Source organism: Peromyscus eremicus, chromosome 9 (genome assembly GCF_949786415.1).
Source record: "Peromyscus eremicus chromosome 9, PerEre_H2_v1, whole genome shotgun sequence".
NCBI classification, from domain to species: domain Eukaryota; kingdom Metazoa; phylum Chordata; class Mammalia; order Rodentia; family Cricetidae; genus Peromyscus; species Peromyscus eremicus.
The window spans coordinates 50,215,521-50,222,624 of record NC_081425.1 but is presented as its reverse complement, the minus strand read 5'-3'; positions in this window follow the sequence as shown (position 1 = coordinate 50,222,624).

The window sequence follows — 7,104 nt, the reverse complement described above, 5'->3', positions numbered from 1 at the left end:
CCATCTTGACTGAGAAATGGTCCTATGACCCCGTCTTCCACCAATCTAAACCACAAGCACTATCAGTTATGGCCCTACAGACTAGAACACATGGAGAATGTTTGCTTTCTGAGCTTTCAAACCCTCATCAATCCTTCCTAAGCCCCTGCTCCTCTACCCATGGCCTTCTAAGTGACCTTATTCCCCAGAGCCTGGGATTTCTAAACTGCCTCCATCTTTCTTCCTTATCCCAGCCATTTCTAAGGAGAAGGGTCTGATCGATAAATTCACCATGAGATATAAAAGTCTAATAAAGTTTAATAACTTGCCTCTCCCCAGAGTATTTGCATTTTAACAGGGGAATAACAGCCAAAGCTAAAGGAATTAGGCTATTATGGTACAATTTCAGGCACCATCAAGCAGCCAAGGAAGGCATTTGGGGAAGGAGGGAAGACCTTCCCAGCTGGGGCAACTGTGCCAGAGGCTACCTCCTTCTAGTTCATCCAGCAGGTCAAGGGTAAGACAGAACCAACACTCCAGAGCTTTTTAGGAAAGTTCCTTCCATCATCTTTCCCATGCGCTCATCATTCCAGAGTAGGACTTGAGGTTTCAGGGGATTCAGGGACAGGAATAAAGGTAGGTATGTGAGGTTGCATTCTTCTCTTGAACCCTCAGATCGTTTGCCCCCCCCTCTCTCTCTCTCTCTCTCTCTCTCACACACACACACACACACACACACACACACACACACACACACACGCTGTCCAAAATATTGTCCTCCAAATGCATTCATATTTAAAGTAGTGGGATCGAGACTTAGAAAGCTAATATGTTGTTGGAATTTAAAATATTTTAAGGGCTTAGTTGTGTTCTAAGTCCCCATCTCCCCTTTCACCCACCTTTGGGTTTTTCTCTCACTATCTTACCTGCTATTTCCAAGTATCTCTTTGACTTTGTGACCAAAGTATGCATTTTTAAGCGCCATATGAAAGAGACACTTTCTATGAGAGTGTCACTTTTTCATTCTTAGTTGTCTTCTTCGAACTCAAAAGCCTTCCACACTGGCCATTTTCTCATTGCTGGGACAAACTGTCTACCAGACAATTTTATGGTATCTGTATTCATGATTTTAGAGGGCTCAACCCCTTATGACAGGGACAGCGTGATGGAGCAGAGCAGATTACAAAGTGGGCAGCCAGGAGTCAGGAAACAACTGAGACAAGAAGGAATCAGGCAGGAATGGGATACCGCTGAAGAACTACCTCCAGTTCCTTAAAGTTTCCAAAACATCTCAAAACAGTATCAGCAGCCCAGGGCCCAGGATTAACACAAGAGCTTGTGGGAGCACTTTATATTAAAACCATAATACCTCCCTGTAGAATTGGAGGCAAAAAATCTGAAAGTATCTGCCACTATTTTTGCCAAAAGAATGCCTCTAACCTGTAAAGTTCCTGAGAAACTGGGCCTCTGAAGCCAGATACATAGGGCAAGCCATCGATTATGTATAACAGAGAGGAAATTAAGGAATTTGGACCAGTCCTGTTCTTTAGAACTGAGCTAGAGGCAGATTGAAGCACATGGAGGGTGATCAAGGAAGTCTACACACATCTCAAATACCCCATCATGTTGTCACGGGGCATGAGCATAGAGGGCAGTTTCAAGGAAGTTGTTTAATCCCACTGGATAGAAGTTCATTCAAGACAAGGGCTGTATTCTGTGCATACTTATGTGCCCTCCTCTTAGCCCATCAAGGCCTGACACAAATCAGGAATTCTGAAATAAAATGTGATCCTTGGGGGAAAGGAATTTGTTGGATAATGTCTGTAGAAGAATCTTAAAAAGTCTTATTAAATAAAAACCAGGAGCCAAATATTGGGGTGAAAAGCTGAGAGATCAGCAGAAAGAAGCCAGCCACATTCTTACCCACTTGGAGATCCTCTGCCCAAGAGACCTACTTCCTGTATACCCATGCCTATATGACTTGCTGTTCTGCCATCTCATTTCCTCTCCACCCAGCTGTATCTTCCTTTTCCTGCCCAGTTCTGTCACTTCCTGTCTGTCTGTACAGACCTGCAGACCTTTATGGTTAACCAGTGTTGGAATTTAAGGCATGTGCCACCACGTCTGTCTCTGTTCCCAGTATGGCCTTGAATTCACAGAGATCCACACAGATCTTTGCCTCCTGAGTGATAGGATTAAAGGCATGTGCTACCATTGCCTGACTTCTATGTTTAATATAATGGCTGGCTTTTTCCTCTTATCCTCAGATAAGCTGTATTGGGGGACACAGATAAAATATCACCGCAAATGTCAGTGACTTTCACCCCCATGGTGATTAACAGAAGAGTCAGTAATGATTTTCACACCCTTGCCTAGTATCTTAGCCAGTTCTGGTCAATGGGAGCCAGAGATCAGTTAGCCTGACTTACTAGAGGGTGAAACAAGAACTGATGTGGACCCTGTCTACCATCATGCCAGAAACCAACAACTTCACCTAGCAAAGCAATGGCTGCCGTTTCTGAGAGCCTGTTTCCTCCTCTAGTCTTTGGTTTCATCTTTAAAGATAATTGCTACAGCTCACACCTACCCTATGCCACCCTCAGGTTACCAGAAGCCACGTATTCCACCACCTAATCCTAACTGGGGTCAAACACAGGTCACCTACACATCTGCCTACAAGTTGGCACACAAGGTGAGACTAAGAATTCCTTTACCAGGCTTAAAGAAGGCAGGGAGAATCCTGGGAGATGTAAGCCTACTTCCTCCTCCTTCTCCGTCCCAGAGCTCAGTGACAACCTCTCTAAAGGAAGCAGTAATGGAGTTTTTTTTTTCTTCTTTTTTATTGCTTGTGTTTCATTGCATTTGATCCTAATGCCAGGGGGTTACTGTTGAGATTTTTAGGTCAATGCTAATTAACTTTATTAATGCATTTTTGCTGTAAGAAAACAATAGAGCTGGCTTCTGCTCCTATTAGTTTGGCCCTGACTACCAAGCAGTGTGAGCCTTGGAAGTCTATTTAGAATTTCTGAGGCCACAAGGTAATTCCATTTCTGGATGGTCCAGAATCTCAAGAATGAAACTCACAGGTCCAGAGAGAGAGCTGTCTTATGAGGAGAAGGATGGAGAGAAAAACACAGTACAAAAGAGACTCATATGTGAAATGGAAGGAAAAACATAGCTATATTGAAAGGAACATTGAACTACAGACCTGAGTTCAAGTCTCTTCTCCACTTCATGAATTCTAGTTGTGCCTTTGGCTAGTCACTGAGCTTTTTTTTTTTTCTTTCTGTTTTTGTTGTACTGAGGATTGATGATATGGCCTCACATGAAAAATGGGTGCTTTAATACTGAGCTACATCCCTAGTGCTGAGTTTTAATTTTTTCCTCTATAAAATACTTGCTTAGAATTGTTGTTAGAAGGATAAATATTCATGAGAGTGCCAAAATATAGTATATAGCATATAACTTGTGTTAACATATGTTAACTGAATTGTAATGGGATCACTATGTCTGAGGTACAGGCTTTTAGGCTCATTCATTCTTTCTTTAAATAAACATGTGTTTTAGTGTCTACTATATTCCAGGCATAGCAGTAGCTAGTAATTCAACATAGGCAAAAGATATAGATCTTAATAGGCACTTATGCTTTGGAGGATGTTAAGTGTAGCACAGAACACTCTCACAACTTACCACCTTAAGTTGTCATTAGGCTTTTCATTTTTCCCTCCCTAGACTTTTGATGCTATAGGTCAGGGACCACATCTTACCTTCTTGGGGCTTTTCCTACTTAAGCCTCAGGTATACAGATACCTTAATAAAATTGGGCAAACTCCCTTCTTCTCACTCCAGCTCAAAGACACCATGGAGAGAGAGATTCTGAAAGACTCCAGCGATCATATAGAATATGATTCATGGTTATCTCCATTGGTTTTCCGTGGTTGTGAGAAAATAGCCTGACAAAAAGAACTTGAGGAACGGTTTATTTCAGTTCACAGTTCTGGGGTATAGGCCATCATTAGGAGGACATGATGGCAGTCGGGGCTTGGAGGGCAGTAGGTGACCATATTGCACCCACAGACAAGAAAAGAACAATAGAGCCTGTGCTCAGCTCATTAACTCCTCTGTATGCAATCCAAGATCTCAGTGTAGGGAATAGTGCCACCCACTTTTTGGGTTTGTCTTCCCACTGTAATCTAATCAAAATAATCCCTCACAGGCATGCTCCAAGCCCGAATAATGCCTCACATTATTGTGTGTCTAGGGGCCTGTCTGCTAAGTGATTCCAGGCCCTGTCAAGTTAACAATTAACATGCTATCATGATATTCCCCTGAAAAGACCTCTCTGTTAGTATGACCTCAGCCATTATAAATAGGCCCAGAAATAATGTCTTTTCCATAGAAGCAGGAGTACAGAGGAGTACAAGTCAACTAAGTGGTGAATCCCTGGATTCTCTCACATAAATAAAGGTTGAGATCAAATGTTTACAGTTTTGGGGAATCAAACACAGGCCCTTGGCTGTGCTTGGCCTATACCGCTTGTCCCAAGTTTATAGTTTTTCCAAGTTAAGATTCCATCATACTGGAAGAGATTCAAGCTGCATAGGTTCAAAAGTCTTGAAGATCTCTTCATGGCAGACATGATACACTCCTTGAAGTAATTTCCTGGAAGATACTTATGAGTTTCACCAAAGCTTAGCAACCTCCTAGGTCTTGAGAGAAGGAATAGAAGGGAGTTTTGTGGGCAGGATGAGTAGGTTTCATGGAGATCCTGAGCCAAGAACAGAATACAACTCACTAAGAGAATATCAAAATAGGCTCCTTTGACAAATGGAATATAAGGAGTCCTAAGCCATTGTTCATGTTTTTTAGGGTAACAAAAGGAAGTCCAAGGTTCCAGGTGCTATAGAACCATCATTTCAGTAGGTAGATTCTTAATATCACACACAATGACTGTAATGGTTTGAATGAGAAATGGCCCCCACAGGCTGCATTTGAACACTGGATTTCCAGTTGGTGGTGTTGTTTTGGAATGATAGAATGTTTAGGAGGAAGAGTCTTGCTGAAGGAATTATGTCTAAAGCTTTAAAGTAGCTTTAAAAGTCTGTAACTTGACCCTCCCTCTCTCTCCTCTCTCTTTCCATCTCTCTCTCCCATCCTCCCACCCTCCCCCTCCCTCCCTCTCTGTTTCCTGTGTGCAGATGAGATGTGGTAACTCTACTCCTTGACTATAAGGCCAGTCTCCTTTCTTACTGCCATCTTTTTCTCTCCATGGTGGGCTGGATCCCCTCTTGAACTGTAAGCAAGGTAATTTGCTTTTTGTTAGGATATTTTATCACAGCAACAGATAGGTAGCTAATACCTCTTATATTCTCTCCTATCCAGACTCCCTGACAAATCCAAAAAGTGGGTGGCACTATTCCCTACACTGAAATCCTGGATTGCATAAACAGGAATTTAAACAATCTGTCTTCAACTTCATAGCTCAGAGCACTGATGTAAGAGAGTGAGACCAACATACAATCACACTTTTCAATGCACATAAGCAGATACTGTTAAGGAAATAATCAGCAGGCAACAGTGCTGTGCTGTGATTGACAAAATGATTAAATTATTTATATTACTAAAAGCACACCTTCATCAATGATCCAGCATCTGACAGCTTACCAATAGCAGTTTTAAGAAGGTGCACTGGCCCATGGTTGAATTACGTGGGTTCAAATCTTTGTTCTTGTACACAAGCCAACTTCATCTTAGGCAAGTGGCTCGGCCTATGTCCCTCAGATAAGGAAAGGGTAAAGTGAGCTTGCCTTGCTGGACTCTACAAGGGTTCAGTACAGGTCTCCTTTATATGTTAAACAAACAAAAAACAGACCCTAACTCTTAGCACCTCTGAATGCTACCATCATTGATTTGGGGGTTCCCCATTTGATTTTAACTGCTCTCTCTTTAAAATTGTGGCTTCTAAGTCACTCATTTGTTTAAATTAAAGTTATTAAAGCTCTGTTATCTTGAATTATGACAAAAAAATTAAGGAAACCCCAGGGTGTCTGAGAATCTAACCTAAGAAGATTAAAGAACTCAGGAATCCTGTGGATATAGATAATAATCCCTAATGTTTATATGGAAATTTTTACTTTTAATATAATTTCTCATGTATTGGGTCCTCAAGACTCATGGCGAAAGGGAAAGGCCAGAATTGAAAGCTTCGGGGCTGACTGCACCCCACTGGGTCCCTATTAAGTTCGCAGACTCCATCACATTGAGAGACTCATAGAGTGACTCTGACTGCAGTAGACTCTCCCAAGTAGCTAAAGCTGTACTGGGCAGCCCTGGTATTGTATAACATGTGATACTATGACATTGTCTACTTCCAAGTTTGAGCAGCCACCATGCTGGCAGATTTATTCACAAACAGACCTTTAGAAACGAAGCACCTACTTACTCTCTCTTGGTTTTCGGAAACATTTGTGTCCTCCAGAACATTCCCAGCATGTAAAATACTTACTGCTTCGTAGTTTACAAAATCTGCACCCTACCAGATATATTCTCCTTGTACCTGTGTCTTTGAGTTGGATTCTTGGAAGTAAAATATCTGGTTAAGAATATCATTAAGGCTCTTGATAGAATTAATTGATATTTCCTATTAAGCAGTAGATGAGAGTCTCTGTCTGTGTATCTGTCTCACTACCTCATCAACACTGAAAGCCAAATGGGTAGAAAAGCACAGAAAGTGGAACATCTGGGTTGTAATATCAGCAGAGAAGACAAATGGGTATGGGTTTCTGCAACTAGAGCAGGTAATACAGAGTGAAGCAACACATCTTTCTGACACTGTAAGTCAAAGGGTCACCAACAGGGGGCATTCTACTAGGCTGATGCAATTATAAATAATTTTCAATTTTTGGCAGACCCAGTATGATGATTGTTCTTCATTTGATGGAGTTTCCCCTAAAATAAGTGAGATATATCTTTGGGTATGATTGCTTGGGCCTTTACAGAAAGGACAAAGAGTGAAGAAGACCAAACCGGAACATGATCAGAACCACCCCACAGATTGGGGATTTGAACTGACAAAAAGACAACCATAGTAACATGTTTCCTAGTCTACATAGATATGAGCAAGCA